Source organism: Protopterus annectens, chromosome 6.part0 (genome assembly GCF_019279795.1).
Source record: "Protopterus annectens isolate FY-2018-M chromosome 6.part0, PAN1.0, whole genome shotgun sequence".
Taxonomy (NCBI): domain Eukaryota; kingdom Metazoa; phylum Chordata; order Ceratodontiformes; family Protopteridae; genus Protopterus; species Protopterus annectens.
In genome coordinates this window covers 1,869,752,353-1,869,771,087 of record NC_056737.1, presented here as the reverse complement: position 1 = coordinate 1,869,771,087, position 18,735 = coordinate 1,869,752,353, and positions in this window count along the sequence as shown.

Genomic DNA, 18,735 nt, shown 5'->3' with positions numbered 1-18,735 from the left:
TGTATGGTAAATACCTTAACCATTATATCAACCTCCCACCTGGAATGATTACTTTTAGCTTCTCAAATGGCTCCACCATCTTGGATTGGTTAATTAGCATGTAATTTGGCTAGTTATGCTTTCATTAGTATACTCCATTTTCTTTTTTTTGGGGGGGGACTGAAATATCCTCCTCAATGGTCTCCTTGACTTCACATCTGGTAACTATTCATGGACAAAAAGATTAAACATATGCTTAATGGCTGCAAACTAATATAAGATAGTATGAAACAAAAGAGAGTGTTTGACCATTGTAGTATAGATTTTTGTAATATACTTATAAATAACCTATATAAAGCACTTATTTGATGTACAAATAGTGGTCTGTATATTTAAAATAAGGGTAACTAGTATAAGTCAGAGTAAGACAATAAAAGAGGATTAGATGGATAGTATAAATGGGATTTCTATACAATCTAGGAACCTTAAGATCTATGGAAGGAGGTGGTTTTCTTGTAGTTCAGTTATCTTTAATATTATTAACTCTTTGTTTTTGTGTATCAATGTCATATAAAATAAACTTTTAGATAACAGTGTTCCTTTTGTTTTCATACAGCCATTATTCTGCTGATCTCTATTACTATGGAAATCATACAATAATAATTAGTAATAGCAACATGTATGTGAATGATATAAGATGTCTTTAAAATGTGTTTCTTTTAATGTAAATGGACTTAACTATGGCAATAACTAAGGTAAGTTGTTTTGATATTTCAAAATGCATAAAACACTAGGAGCTTTATATAAGAAACTCATTTATTCCAAGATTATATTAATAGATTAAATACAAAGGGATATAGAGTACTAGTCAGTTCAAGCTTAAAAAAACAAATTCAATACAGCAATCTTATCGATACATTAATTATTAAGACTAGGATCATTGACTTGTACAGTAATGATAAAGATATGGTGTGTATAGTCATTACTGAATATAAAAAAAGAACCCTAACCTTAATAAATATGTACTAGGCTCTGAAAATTCAAGCTATTTTTTTCTCTAGAAAGTACCTAGAAATGTTATCTTTTAGTATGAAGGGAAGTACAATAACAGCAGGAGCCTTTAACTGTATATTTATAGAAAAATATACTAGTGAAATTAAGAAACCTTGGACTTCAGCATCAGCTAAAGCTTTACTAATGACATCAATGTTAATAACTTTACTAAATCAAATAATTTGCTTTATACTCGTTATTCTTATAGACATGGTATGAAATCAATTGATAGGGTGCATATTTCAAATGATTTGGTTTCTAAAATAGAAAAGTTAAAGGTGAAAACATGTCCTTTATCAGATCACAATGCAAGAATTTGTGCATAATATGATTAATCCGAGAAAACTTTCTTCCTTTAATAGATTGCTAGCTTATATAATAAAGGTGAAAGATTGTAAAGTGTGGTTTAAAAAAATGTTTCTTAGACATTGAGCACATTTATATGGCAACATCTTTACTTGGCATTATATCAAGATAAAACAATAGGATAAACATTTACTGGAAGTGCAAAGAAAGACAGACAAAAAAGTTAAAAGTACAAAAGGAGGAAAAATGCCTGTTAACAGAAATGAAAAAAATATAGAATTTTAGAAGATCTTGCAATATAAGGTTTCCCTTAGTTTAAAAAAGGGTTATACTGTATTCTTATTGTCTACCTCATTAAAGCTTACATGTTAGCTCTTAGAGCAAACATAATAGTAAGAACTAATTACATCAATAGTTTGTCTATCCATGGTAGTAATTAGGAAATATACAGACATGGAAGCAATTGTGGACTTTTTTAAAAAGCACTATGAGAAAATTAATGCTGAAAATAGTAGCATAAAAATGTAGTTGATGCCCTTTTAAATAAGAATATAAAACTATTTTGGAACAAATAAAGAAAAGAGAAAAAGCCATTTCTAAAACAGAAATAAAGGGGCAAATTAGAAGGCTGATGGAAATTAAAACTTCAAGCAATCATGATATAATTTCTGACCTATATAAATATTGCCTCATAATATTTTATATCTTTTATAGAAAATATTTTCAGACATTAAAAGTACAACTAATGTATCTCCATCTGATAACAGGCATTTTTCCTCCTTTTCTATTGCTTCATAAAAGAGTATAAAGATCCATCTCTCTGCTTTTCTTATAGACCAATTTCATTACTGAATGTTGGTTACAATTTTTGTTTTGTCAGTAGTTGCCCATATAAGAAATCATATGCTAACAACTTTAAATTGAATAGGCAAACACAGGACAATATCAAAAGAATAATTAATTTATTATGCTAATAATATGAGATATGAATTATCTGTAATCAGCCTGGATCGAGATAAAGCAATACAATTAAGGAAGTCTGTCTTACGTATTTAAAATATTATAAATATATAGTTTTCCAGACAAATTTATACCACTTATTAATCATCTTTATCAAACTTTGTTCTAAAATATTAAACTTGGATCTTTTATTTCTTAGTCAAAAATAAACAAGAACAAGAAATAAGGATGTCCTTTGTCTCCTTTATTATTTCCTTTGGCTATTGAGCCTCTAGCCAATTATAGAAATCCTAACAACAATATAGTAGAATTTAATATAAATGACCAAGTATTACCAAAATCCAGTTATTTGCAGACAATACTCTGTTAACAATACATAACTGATTATTCACTAATAAATTAAATAAATGCGTGCAAATATTTTGAATTTATGCCAGGTCTGAAGTTCAATCAGAATAAAATTAACACTATTTGATAGCAAACTAACAGCAGATTTAAATGGGATCATAAAGAATTAAATATTTAGGTGTTGCAGTTACATGCAGTTGTAAAGAAATGGCAACAAAGAATTATAAAAATATTTTACACAACATTAATAATAAATAAATGGAATAAGATATTCTTTATGGAAAATTAATTGATTTTAATAAAAATACTTATTTTAACTATAATACTGTACCTTATACAGCCAACATATTTAGTTATTTCTGAATAATACATTACATTATTTAATATTTGTTTTAAGCTCTTATGGCAACTGAGCAAAACTAGAATTGTTTTGGGACATCATGTAAGAGAATACAAAGATTGTAGAATGGGATTTCCTGAGCTAAAAACTTACTCTACTGCTTCAGTTATTAAAACAGTAACTTTATGGTTACATTTTGACTATTCAGCCGTTTGTAAAAATGCATGAAACCATTTAGTTAAATAAAATGAAAATATAACCATGCAACATATACAAATCTTGAATAATAATAATACAAAGTAGAAACTCTTAGAAATATTTAAGAACACCTTTAATCCAACATACATAAATAATATATTAAAATGCTAAGACAATTTATATATAAATGCTTGAAGATAATGATGCTTAAATAAATAAATAAATGCTTGATGCTTCACTTTAAATAGCATTTACACCAGAATGTATAGACAGTCTTGCTTTCATAAAATGTTAAGCTTAAAATAATGGGGATCTGATTTTTGAGACTCAAGTGTGAAAACAGACTAAAGTATTTAACACTGACAATTTAATGGGCAAATAGGATTTGATGGGGAAAACAGGATTATAGTACAAATCATTAGATATTTCTTCATCTTTAGTGTTGACTTAAGGGTCTATATTAAATAAGCGAATGCTTAAAAATGTGAACGCTTATTCATCGACCCTAGTTCAGTGAATGCTGAAAATGTCAAACACTCGGAACAGTGATTTTTTTTCCCAGGGAAAAAAATTGCTGTTTTGTTCCACAAAAAAAAACAAAAACAACTTAAAACAGTATTTAATGTGGGGGCTTTTCCCCCCACCCCCCTACTTAAATATACCAACTCCAAGATCACACGACAGTGGAGAAATGGCAAACTCCCAAAACTGACCCAGCGATTTTTTTCCCTGAGAAAAAATTTGCTGTTCTGGGTGTTCAGGATTTTTAGCAATCACTGAAATAGGGTCGATGAATCAGCGTTCACTTTTTTAAGCATTCGCTGATTCAATATAGACCCTTGACTTAATATCAGATATAAGCAAGAAAGAATATCTACCCATTATTGATATTCTAAACAATCTTTAAATAAATGAAAGTAGGAGATCATCCCTCAGATTCAATAAACTCCATGTAGGCTCTGTGCGAAGCCTACCTGGAGTTTACATGTTTGCTGGGTGGTACGTGGTGACCGACAGAAACCACCACCATGCAATGCATATTCATGCCATGCATCTAAGTTAGGTTTCATGGCTGGCAACAGTGTTGCTGGCCAGAAAACCATGCAAGTAAAAACAGATAGCAACACTGCTAAAAGCAGAACACATATGGTCCGCAGTTTTGCCCTGAATGCCACAATGATCATCAGGATTTCACAGATAGCTCTCATTCTGTTAGTTCAACACATCTGCTCAAAAGCCAACATAATGCAGGGACAATTAACCAGAAAAAGTGACTTATTTGACATACATGTGTCATAGAAATGTGGTAGAATGAAAATCAAACATACCTCTCAACCTTTTAGAGCAAGAAATCTGGACAAAGCCATAAATAATGATGGGACAAAGGTCCCAAAATAAGGAGAGATTTTAATATTGCTCTTACAAACTTAAAAAGTTGACAGAATGATAGGTTTTACAGTAGCATGAATTTACTGAAGAGCATGAAGTTTGAAATTCAAATGCCTATTATTTTCTGACTTCAGTCCGCAATGACATGTCAATGATTTGCCAGAAAACCAAAATATTTTGAGGAAAAGGTCAAAAATATGAGATAAAAACTGAATATTCTGCAAGAAACAGGACAGTTGAGAGGTCTCAACTGAAATGTATGTAATATTGAGTCATAACAGCCTGAGATCATTTCAGTGATATAGCAGAAAGTCACAAATTTGATAAGGAATGCATCTGGGCATCCTGGGAATTTCTGGACACTTGAAAGGTATGAATGCAAAGTATGTGGTCCAAACACAATACAGGACAATGTATCTACAGTGTAGAGTAATGTGATATTCCATTCCTAACATTCTGTACTGAAGCTGTGTAAATAATCTTTAAGGGTACATGGACTGCCATGTAAAATGAATACTCAGGAGAAATGTGTGTATTGAATAGGGACACACAGATGAATCATAGGAATTAACACAGGGAAAGAGGACAGCTGAAACAACCTAATACATAGCAGATGATGGAATGTCAATGGAAAATGGTTGTAGCAGCAACATCAATAACATATCTACATGGTACAGTAGGGATTGTACAGTGAAAGTGTGTTTTATGTGACTGTCATACAAGGTAACATAACAATATGAAGGATGTCTGTGTGAGATAAGCATCCTTAAATGAATAATGCAGAGGACATGAATCCGGGATCTAACATACAAATGGGGCAGTGTGCATATTATGAAGATGTGCAAACTGATATGCCTCAATTTGAGTACAATCTCAGCACTGGTCTCCAGCACAGGCAAAGGCTTATGGAAAACATTAAAAGAGGCAATGACAATCATGGACTATATCAAAATAATAACACAAATAATCCCTTGCCTCTTACATAACATATGTGATTTAGAGTGATACAAGATGAGTCTGCATAAACACATTTGAACAACTAGTACAATACATCCACACTCTATGAGGGTAACCATGTACACTGTCCTGACACTGTAACATCTGCTAGAGGTGCTAGGAGGGACACTGCTATACTTGTAAATAACATTATGAGCAATGCTGGCTAGTTGACTGGTGTGCATGGCTGATATATATGGCACAATCTACACTGTCACGCATGTTACCCATGCCATTAATGTCATGAAACACCTATGCTTGTAGTGTGTGCATCACCAGAACAGGTAGCACAAATGCATCTGGTGTAGCAACTTCAATGGTGTTCCGTACCATCAGACATTCATGTATATTCCACAAAAAGAATACCTAGGTGGCCAATAAGCTGTGTGACAGCTCACTGTGACAAAGGTGACACTCTTCATTTACACATCACTGGAAGATGTGTAGGGAGATACATGAAGAAGGGTGCATTGCACTCAATTATGGGTGTGATGAAGGCTGGGAACTGTGGAGGTATTATGGCCACTGATATGGATGTCCTTCACATACCCAGTACTTGTGTTACATTCAAGGGAGTAGTCAGCACTGTGACCACATGCTGATGGATGTTCCACTTACCATGTGCCCCAGGACAGGGTCAGATACTTATTGGTCTGATTATAGGGTATGATATCCACATTATACTTGGATTGTGTGCTTGTCTTCCTGACTTAACAAATCCCCCCCATGTTTTCTTGTCATTGCAGGTGTTGTCATGATTGTGGCAGCAATTTTTGGTATGTGTTGATAATGTCTGTATTATACTAATATCACAGTTGGAGTCAATGATTGCCCACAGTCTGTAGGCCTTCAGGCAGCTGTTTGGAAACAGGATGTATATGTCACCTGTGATGTGCATTACTTAAATAATGGACAGGAAGGAGCCTAGCAGACAGCCCTGATGTATGGATCTGATCACTGGGCCTGAGATAGAGGTCACTTCACACATTTCAACATAGTGAGATGCCATGTATGTGATACACTGTTCTACCCACTTGATGATATAGCTGTTTTTGGTCACATATAACAGGGTTGATTGAATACTTCAGTGTGGATTTGTGTCAAATGCCTTAATCTGGTCAAGTTCCACAAAATGATATTTTTGTCATTATGCATGCCCTCATTGACCTCTTTGAGGGCATCTGTCAGATGTAACAGACATGATTTATCATGAACAACTCACACAGGTCTGTTGCACACAGCTGGACTATTACTAGTGTTCATTTAGGGTTCCTATTACCAGATCGCAGATGCAGTTTGTCGAATGTGTCTTGAATGAACCAAAAAGAGAAAAGGCAAAATAGCGAACGGCTTTTCAGCAAATTATTTCCTGGGAAAGAATTTGCTTGGCTGCTTTCATTACTTTGGCATTTTCAGCACTGTAGTGCAAACTCAGAGTTGGTATATTTAAGTAGGGGGATGTGGGGGGCTTATGTAATGCTTTAAAGTGTTTTTTTTATTATTTTGGAACAGCGAATCACTGTTCTGAGGTTTTGATGTTGTAAGTTTTCGCTTACATGGGGTCAGTTATTTATCATTCACTTTTGTGAGCGTACAATAATATAATATAGACCCTTAATCTAGAGGAGGTCCATGATGACATGTTGGTTTACCTCACAGTTGAGGAGAGTCCGGATGTCTCTATACATGCATGCATCAAGTGCTGTCTCCCCCAACTTAGATGGATGCATGTTGATGTACACCCTTCCACAGGAACATAGACCATGTGGTGGGTGTGGTGAAGTGCATATTCAACAGTATCAGGAAGGTGATTGTTCTGAGTTATGCCATAGATGATCATTGATGTTGTCATAGCCCAGTGACTCCATGTGATAGGCCTGGATGAAGGCAAGACAATGCATACTGCCTATTTTGACACATACGGACTAGGGTTTTGACACAATCCCCCATGCAGGTATCATTGACAAACTCTCACAACTGGGGATTAATCCTTACGTCACTAGATGGTTAACCAACTGACTGAACACATACTGTGAAAGCTGGTGAATCAACATGTACAGTAGAGTTGTCACAATCGGCAAACCCCAGGGATCTGTGCTTAGCCCTTCACTGTTTGGACTCTATTTCTTGACAGTCCAGGCTATAGTATATGGCATTTGGCTTACCAAGTTTGCTGATTCTTGCATATTGGGTGCAATCATTAAGTCCACTAATGATGATAACATAGTATAGGAGGAGGTAACAAAGAAAAATGATTGGTGACAAAGGCACATGATCTACAAATAAATACAGAAATGTGTCTTTTTTATGTTGTCCATCTAAAAAGTGGAATTCCATGTTAAACGCAGCATTGACAACAATCTTGCTAGGATGAAACCCAGTGATGCAAGCACTAGGAACACATGCAGATAGCAATCTAACGTTGATCACCAAGTGCCCACACTGGTATTGAAAGCCTATGTTGTGCACATCATAAGTCATGCCATCATATTCAGATCTTAGGATTGTATGACAGCACTGTACTCAAACCTCATGAGAACACTATCAGAGTATAATGCTCTCTTTTGCATGTACTTCACCAGACACATGCAGTAGCTGGAGGGACCACAAGGCTTTCTCATCAAGAAAACACAGGGCCTACAAACCCTGCCATGATGTATGTAGATGGATTAAAAAGCCATGTCACTGTAAGCTGTCTCACATAGGATGAGGTAACATCTACCTTGCATCCAAGCCAGTATCTGCCCCTGCCCTGGTGGAAGTACTGCATATCCACAAATCTGATATAGCTGATGACATCAGCAGTGTCTATTGAGGAGAATATGCTAATCACCGTGTCCTACATGTTGGTGTAAAATGCTCTCTGTGATGGCAAGCAAGAGCACACAGACACACACACACACACACACACACACACACACACACACGAGTGCAGTGAGAATAGAACCCCTACCTACCTATATACGTACACAGACTACAAATCACAGTACTTTATGCAAGGGCCATTGCACAAGTCTGACTTTTATAAAAGTGCAGGTCAACTTATAGTAGATGATATCAGCAGGCCATGTGGGAGAGAAGATGTTGGGAGGCCTGCATGAAATGGATGCGAAGATATGTACAAGTATCAAAATGCTCTCAATCCATGGCATTGGAGCAGTAATTGTTGGATACACACTTATGTTCTTTATATATATATATATATATATATATATATATATATATATATATATATATATATACATACATATACATACAAACACACACACACACACACACACACACACACACACACACACACACACACACACACACACACATCCAGTTGACTGCAGTGAGAAAAAAAAACTAAGTACACAGACTACAGAACACAGTACTTTACACAAGTGCCATGGCACTTCTCTGACTTTTACAAGAGTGCAGTTCAACTTATAGTGGATGACATCAGCAGGCCATGTGGGAGAGAAGATGTTGGGAGGCCTGCATGGAATGGATGTGTAGGCATGTGCAAGTATCAAAGTACTACCAATCCATGGCCTTGGAGCAGTACGTACACACACACACGCACACGCACATGCACACGCACACCCACACACACACTTGACTGCAGTGAGAACAGAACCCTTACCATTCTAAGTACACAAACAACATAACACAGTACTTTACGCAAGTGGCACAGCACAACTCTGACTTTTACAAGACTGTATGCCAAATTATAGGAGATGACATCAGCAGGCCATGTGGGAGAGAAGACATTGGAAGACCTGTGTAGGTTCATAGCTTCATAGGTTCATAGAAGGCTACTAGCCTAATGATCCTAGGGTGTTTACAAACCTAGCTGTGTAAAAACACAAGTACCCTTATTGAGCACAGTTAAATGGTCATTCTTAGAAGAGCAATTTTGTGAGCAGCACCAAATGACCCTGTGAATGAGAGACATACAGTAGGTGCCATCCCAGAGGTGACTTTACAATCACCCAACCATTTGTCAGTTTTGTGCTTGAACAGGGTCATTGTGGAGCACTGCTTCACATATAGTGGGAAGCTATTACAGAGGAGTGTGAATTACTGGGGATATATATGCCTCCCCAGCATATTCTGATTATGTCACAGGCTATGTTGAGAACCTTGGAGCAAGATATTCTTGTCTCAGTTGATTTTCAGATATCCAGCATTTCCAGTAGGGCAGGGTCTGAGACTGCTCTGCAGGCCAGGCATATGTCATCTCTTGCATGATACTGAGTACAGTGACAGGTCTTTAACTTTTTCCATATATGTCATGTTTGGAGGCCCTGGATTCTCCCAGTTACTAACCTGTGTTTTCCCTAATTACTACATGTGTCTGGTGTGGTACAGACAGAAAGGAGCAGTGTACTAGAGTAGTGGTATGATACGGGTAGAGTACAGTAGAGCTATAACCTCCCTAGTCTTGGATGTGATGTTTATATGTATAAGGTGTACAATGCAAAATGTGTGTTTCACCACTATGGACCCATAGTGATGAAAGTGTAGATTTCTATCAACATGTGTTCCCAAGTCTCACAACACTGTGTTTGAGCTTAGAAGGGTGCATTGTATATCATATATAGTAGGGGTACTTCCTTGTTAAAGGGGACAATGAGGCATTGTTTGCTTTAAGGTTCAGTTTGTGTGTTTGGCACTAGTTATTTGTCTGTGTCGGCCCTTCTGTAATATGTTACCATCATTGGGGAACTCTATATGAGTGCATCCAGTTAATAGTCATCTGCAAACTTTTAAACCACAGGCCATCTACCATTGGCTGCACTTCAGGGAAGTAGTTTCAAAACAGTTGAGAGCCCAGCACAGATCTGTATGTTATTCCACTGGTAAGTGCCAGCAGTGAGATGCAGGTTCCAACACTGAGAGTGTGTGTTCTGTCAGTGAGCCAGTTGGCTATCCATCTAGTACTGTATGGCTTAATTCCCAGATGGGAGATTTTCACTATGAGACATGAATGGTGGATAGTGTCAAAGGCCTTGGATTAATTAACATAGGTGATATGTTCTGTTATCCCTCATCCAGGTGTTTGGGGTCAGTATCAAAGAAGTCTGCAAGGTTCAATAAGCAAGATCTATCCTTGACAAAAACAAAATCGGTTGGGTCAAGTGTGTTGAAGGTCACCTCTGACCCTATGGATAAGGACCATGCCAATTCCTTCCCCAGCCTTGCAGATGAGACTTTTTAGGCTGTTGGTTCAATAGTTATAGTTCTGCATGTAACCAGATTGATTGGCTTTGCATACCCCAGAACATTTGATATTACTTTCTGTAGTGTATGTCATATATGTGTGGAAAAAGTACTAAAACACAAGAGTTACAGTGCTTGATGGGCTGGCATCACATGGCTGTATTGTAAATATGTGACATATTGCTAAAAAGGGCCTTTACTTTGTAGTCTTTCCACATTAAATGCAATGCCATAGACAGGAAGTTGACAGTAAACACCAGTAATACATAATAATTACTTTTCTATAGCGCAGTAAGCAGCAGGTTTGGCAAAGTGTTTATGCATGTGACATACACATGTTTGTGCATGGCTAAGAAATGTGCAAACAGTAGCCACAGTGGTAAAGTCCGACAGTTAGCATCGAGTGTATGAAACACACCTGCTGCTTAACCGACTCTGTGGCAGCATGTGTTAATGCATGGATAAATTCCTTTTTGGGCATAGATGGTACTGAGCTCCAATCCAGGTGTATCAAGTGTTTAATACTTTTAGTTAAACATTAGTGCATGTGATGCTGTGTGTTGGCATAGTGCAGCAGGGTTAAGCAACACTGGGTGGAGGTAACCACAACATTTTGCCACTGCTCACCTTCCCTGTGCATTGGTGCATGACGTGAAACTTCCTGCAAAAAGTGAAGTGATCCATTGCTTTTTATGCTACTTATGTGTGTTGTGTGTGATTCAATTTTTGACCAGATTAAAGGTGTTAAAATGGGGTAGATAGGAAAATGGTGAAATGGGGAGTAAGCAGGGGGAGAACAAATGGAAATCAGGACAGGACATGAATGTGCAGGAGGGAGGTAGTTAAGAACCATGGCTATCCATTTCTTTAACAGTGTAAACTGAAAATATGTTCAGAATATTAATTGAATTTGGACTGCCACCTCCAGAGAGAGGGGTGATGACAACGCAATCATGTTGTGTAGCCAATTGGACAGAATCAAGTGCGTCAAGAACACATGTATGTGAAATGGAGAGCTATGCATGGGACAATTTTTTTTTTTTTTTTTGTGGGTCAAGTGCCCATTTATTTTTTTACTTGAGAGAGACAAAGAGAGGACTGCTTAGGAAGGATATGCATAGGTATGTCTGGGTCAGGTAAGTTGGATAGGTGAGGAAGCAGTTGCAATCAGACTAGCCAAACAAGACAAAAGACGGGGATGATGATGGATATAGATGGTTGGGTGACAGCATGATTGGGGTGAGGGTAGGATAACCTGGACCCATGGCCATCAAGCTTGAAGGCAGTGAAAGTCAATTCCTCACCCACTGGAATGTCATCACTTTCACCAGGTGGCTGGAGTGCTTGATGTCTCTTCCTCCTCCTCCTTCTCCTTCTACCGAACATGAAAGAGAGCAGCTTTTCCATTTGTCATAGGCATACACCAATAGTGCAGTATACCACCCTATGCACTATCTCTGGCAACTTGCTGAGGGTGATGAAATAACTGCCACTACTCCCAGAGGTGACCACAGGACTATTTCAGGGTGCAGGTAATGCAGGGGCAGCAGAGGCAGTGCTGCCACATTGGGTCCCAGACATGCTGGACAAATTTTGATGACAAATAATAAAATAAAAAAAGAAAAGAAAAAAAAATTAAACATAAAATTAAAAATAAAATAAAACAATAGTTTGAAAAATAAAATAAAATAGAATAAAAATAAAGAAAATAAAAAAGATATAGGTTGGGGGTGAGAAGAAAAAAAAGATAAAAATTAGTGCCATCATATGTGACATACATTGCAGTAATACAATTATGCAACTCTATTATCTTAAGTTTTACATTTAAGTATACCTCCTAACATATGATGCACACTGTACTACAGATTCCTGCAAGTAATCCTTGACATGTGCATATATTGCACATATGCATGTTCCAATTAGATAGATTACAATTTACAGCGGGGCATTTTCACCAATGGTATATAGGTTTTAATTTAATGTAAATATTATTGCAGAAATAACAGTATTGTATAGTTCTGAATTGTATCACTGAATTGTATCAAAATCCACAATCTCTGACTAAAGTCTAATATTGGACTCTTACAATCGGTTCTTCTACAGAATAATGCATGCATATTTGCCTTTACAGTTGTGATATGCATGCTGAATTTGGTACAACACTATACAATACTAAATGAAAATGATCTTTAACTTTTAATGCTACAATAACACTTCTCCTCTGCTGCATACATAAACTTGCTTCCCTCAGTCTCTTCAATCAAGTTTGATAGGCCCAGACATTGAACTTCCTACCCCTGTCAGCTGGGGAAATAACAGAAAACAACAGAAGAGCATTATGTATTCCAGTCTTGCCTGCATTAAACTTTCTAAGTTTTACAAGTACTCTCTTTAGTTAATACTTACACAGCAGTGGGATATTCGCAGTCCTAAATTCTTCTAAACAATGATTGAGGGTATCCCTCTTCCTCCTCTGTAGGTCATTAAAATGATGCCTACATTGCCCTCCAGTGTGCAGGATACCAGTCCAACTGGATACAGCCTGGGCTAAACTATTCCAAGCCTCAGACTTGTACTGTGAGCCAGAATAGTCGCCCTGCAGAAGCCTGTGGCTGTGGTGATTTACTAGGCCTCCAATAAATATCCTGGACATCTGGACACCCCATCTCTGTGCCTTAAACCTGGCACCTTCCCCACTAATGCCAGCCATGTCTACCGACAGACCAAGAACAATGGAAACTGATGATTTCCAGCCGATTCTACTTATCGCATTACTGATGTGCGCACACCCAAACATATTTGAGCGATGTTGAGCAAAGAGCAGCAGTGCTAAGCAGTGAGGAATTAAATAATTGCAATTGGAAGGTTAATCTGTTAACTCAATAACACTAAATACCTCCAAGACATCATCTCCTACCATTCAAATACAACCTGTACCTACATCTCTCATCTGTAACCTACTTCATAAACTGAAACCTTGCACCCCTTCTGCTGACCGTCAACCATCTGAATACCTGCAAATTGCCACAAAAGCCATGGACTATCCCATCTCTATCCTTATTAACAGAACTATCTCAGAATGCAAAATCCCTACCATATGGAAAGTATCCCACATCATCCCTCTACATAAAGGTGGATCTTCTATTGAGCTTTCTAACTTTTGACCTATTGCCTTACTCTCCCCATTAGCTAAGATAATGGAAAAATGTATTCACAAACAACTACTTAACCACCTACTACAAAATAACCTACTAGCAAACTGCCAACATGGCTTCAGACCATTCCATAGCACAACGACTGCCTATTATCTTTCACCGATTCTATAAATAAAAATTGTAACAATAATTCTTTTTCCTCTGCAGTATTTATTGACCTGTCAAAAGCCTTTGATATGGTTAGCCATAACTTATTTCTAGACAAACTAAAGGCCCATTCTCTCAATCCACAAGCATTACAATGGTTTAGGTCTTATCTGGAAAATAGACAGCAAGCAGTACTTTGGGATAACAATCTGTCTTCATTACTTCCAGTAAATATTGGAGAACCCCAAGGCTCTATCTTAGGTCCCCTTATTTTTTCCTGATTTATTAACAATCTAAAAATGAACATACCTCAAGCCACCTGCATTCAATATGCAGATGACTCCACCTTAATCTGTACAGCTAAGAATATAGCCTCTCTCCAGACCCTCACCCAAACTGTTTTTCATAATATTGAAAACTGGTTAATGCAACACTGCCTCCTCCTAAATCCCAAAAAAACAAAACTACTGCTTTTTACTCCAACTCATAAATCACCAAATCCATTCTTCTCTGTAACCTCTAACAATGCTACCAACATAACCCCAGATACTACAACCCGCCTACTAGATGTAACAATTGATAATCGTCTCAACTACGATGACCACATCAACTCCACCATAAAGTTTGTGAACAAAAAACTTGGTACCCTCTATAGAATTAAACCCTTCCTTACCCCTTCTGCCAGGAAAACTATTGGCCAGACCCACCTCATTTCTACCCTTTTCTGTGCCTCTGCTATATATACTAACCTATCTAAAAACAATCTCTCCAAACTTTCCACCTGTTATAATAGCATAGCTAGAGTCATCACATGCTCCCCCTTTAAAACTTACCACTGCCTCAACCTCAAACAACTTGAATGGCTAGAACTGCAGAATCATATACTCTCTCAACAATTACTTATCACTCAAAAGATCCTAGACCACCCCAACAACACCCCTATCCTCACTAATCTGATTACACCATATAAAATTCTAGCTACATTACGCTCTGCTAACAATCTCCTAGTTTCATCGATTAAATCTAACAACAAAGCTGGTGATTCACTTTTCTCAAACACAGCAGGTAAAAACTGGAATCGGTTTCCTTCTGAATTATCAACCCTTGATTCTACTTCTCTATTTAAAAAAACATCTTAAAGAACATTTTAAAACTCATTGGCTTTGTCCATGTGCTAACCCAGACTCATATATTTTTCCCCTTCCTGCTCTTACCCCTTTCCCTACTCCTCTAACCTATGCCTCCAAATCTAGTTACTACTCTTGTCTTCATAGTAAGAGGATAAAATATAAGGGCTTTTCTCTCTTAATTGGGTTTTGCTCATACCTACTGTTGTGTTTAGTATAATGTTTTAGTATAATTTTTATAGTTTATAATTTTATTATTATAATTTTTCTTTTGACCAATGCTGCCTCTGTATTGTGATTTTATATGTCTTTTTATATATTGTTAACTTTGTCACTGTTCATGCTTGGAGCTTTTCTCCCCGGGCCTCTACTGAAAATGGACATATATCCAGTTAGACTAACCTGGTCAACAAATGTAAAATAAAATAAATGAAATAATAAATAAATGTCTCATCCCTCATACATATAATTAATATCAACTCCACAATCTAAAGTGTTATAAGTGAGAGTGAATATAATGGGAAGAGGAACAACAGTAAAAGAGGAATGAAATAATTGCAATTGGAAGATTAATCTGTTAACTCAATAACAGTGTCTCATCCCTCATACATATAATTAATATCAACTCCACTATCTAAAGTGTTATAAGTGAGAGTGAATATAATGGGAAGTGGAACAACAGTAAAAGTGTATGGAAAATCATGTATTAGAAGCCATGACCATATATGGCAGTCCTACACTTACACCTGTTGCCAAAAGAAAGTTGAAGTAACTGTTCTTCATGTTTCAGTTAATTGCTATTAACTGCAAAGTCACAACAGTAAAAAAAAATGGTTGCACACCCTGTACTACAACCCAGGACCATGTGTATACTCCAACTCTGCACTTACAACTGCTGCCACAAGACTAGTTACATGACATTCCATAATTTAATAATCATTATTACGGTCTCTTTGTTAACCACTGTGCAATGCCACTTTGCAGGTTTGCATGGTGCCCAATAGAATGTATTGAATGTATCCAGTTTCTAAATTTGGCTCTCTGGATCCTGTCTGCTTCCTGAGTGATCTAGTTGTCCAGTTTGTGCACTGCCATGCTTTGCACAAAAGAGATTAGCACAGCCAAACCTGCCATTTATTTAATCTGTTCCTGTGATTTCTCTAAGTGTCACATCATGCAAACACTTGCCAAAAAAAAATGAAAAAATTAAAGAAGGAAAAAAAAAATAAGGGAAAAGTAGTTGACACGAGGAAAAGCAAGGTATGACATACACACTACAACATGTTACAACACATGGGGTATTTATACAGAGGTCTGGATTTGATCTCTCACTCCACTGAATCTTCAACAGTAAAGGTACCTTATCACTCTATGTCACACAAACAGCTTCGCAATAAGGAACTGAAATCATTCTGCATACAACCAACCATAACATCATCTACAGTAGTATGACACCATACAACTGTTACTTGTACATTCATTTTATTTTTTTGGATGTAGTGCATACCTCTCAACTGTACAGATTTTCACAGAATGTCCAGATGTTTGCCTCATATTTTTTGCCCATTTTTCATAAAATTGTGGTTTTCTGGCAAATTAGTAGCAAATCATTAAAGACTGAAGTTAGAAAATAATGACAGATTCATAGGTTCATAGGCATGTACTAGGCTAATGGCTCTGGAGCCTTTACAAGCCTAACCCAAAGGATTCCCTGGCAACATCCCGCCCATCATTATTTCCCAGTGCCTCTGTCCAGCAGGCCTACTGAAATGATCCTCAGGTTGAACTTTCTATTTCCCATCCACTCATCAAGATTTCTCTTGAAGAGGGTCAGTGAGGTGCTCTGCTTGATGTGTAAGGGAAGTCTATTCCAGAACATGGGCAGTCTCTAGGTTAGGAACCTTTCCCTCCATCAAGTTCTGTTGATTGTGGTAATGAGGTTGAGGTCTCTGGCATGTGTGGCACAGAGGGATGGGATTGGGATTTCTTTAGATGTAGCATATCTAGCAGTGCTGAGTCTGACATGGCTTTGTACGTCAAGCAGAGTTTGCCTCTAAATAGACGCTATGATACCGAAAAAAGTTGGAGTTTTTTTAGTCTTTCCACATAGGGCAAGTGTTTAAGGCCTAGGGTCCTCTTAGTGGGGTGTTTTTGTGGTCTTTCTAGTTGTTGCATATGTCTAGTGAGGTGCATGCCAAATGGGGCATTGCACTCGATAACTGGTCTAATGAGGGAAGAGTAGAGAGAGACAATGACCTCTTTCTTCCTGGATGCAAAACCTTTGTAATGAGTGTGCCACATAGAAGGATTTTCTGACCACAGTGGCAATGGGATTTTCAAAGAAGAGGTTGCTATCCACTTGTGTTCCCAGTTCTCTTATAACACCTTTGGTGTTCAGTGAACTACCATTGATGTGGTAGTTCATGGGTACCGTGTTCTTCCCAAAGGAAATGACGATGCATATTTTGGCGCTTAGCTTAAGGCCATGGTTCTGACACCAGTCATTGGTCTCTGTGTGGCCTTTCTGTAGAATGCCAGCATCATTTGAGGAGCTAATAATGGCTTCCAGTTTGCAGTTGTTTGCAAACTTGGTCAGCCAATGTCCCTTGGTTTTGGCCTGGACTTCAGAAAAATAGATGCCAAACAGGAGAGGAGTGTGAGTCCTGTCAGTAAGCCAGTTTGCGACCCAACTTGTGACATAGGAGTTGATGCCTAATTTAGTGAATTTATCTATGATTCCTGAGTGAGGAATTGTATTGAAGGCCTTGGCCAGATCGAGGAAGGCTGTGTGAACTACCTTACCTTCATCCACTGCTCTGGTGACAGACTCGAAGAAGTCTACCAGGTTGAGCAGACATGATCTACCCTTAACAAATCCAAACTGTGTGGGGTCTAGAGTCTGGAGATTCCGTATGTCCTTATTTATTAGGTCCATGATGATGTGCTCCATAGCCTTACATACCAGACTCATCAGGCTAATGGGGTGGTAGTTCCCAGTGTCTCTAGTCATACCCCCTTTATGGAGTGGGATGACTGTAGCAGTGTGCCATTTGGTAGGGACAAAGCCTGAAATGAGGCTGTGATTGAACAGGCCACACAGGTGTGGTGCCAGTTTATTTTACAATTCATATAGAACACAGCCATGGATATTGTCAGGTCCCATGGAAGCTGTATTCTTGGCCTTGAACAGTGCAATTTTAACTTGTGCAGCTGTAATACTGGGTACTAGGCATTCCTTGGGTATTGTGATTGACACTTTAGGGGGTGAGAGGGTGGAAAGTTGGCACTTAATCTGTAGTATATTGACAATGTCTGTTTGCTCAGTATAAGAGTTACCACTGTGTAGTAGCTCCAAGCAGATCTGAGCATTATCTTGTAGATTTTTGACATAACTATAGAAGACTTTGTGATTGTCTTTAGTATCTGCTGCAATTTTGTTTTTGGTGCTAGCTTTAGAGGATTTTATGAGGGATCTCAGCTTTTTATCGAGGCTGACAAGGGAGTTTTTCCAGTCTTGGGACTTCACCTT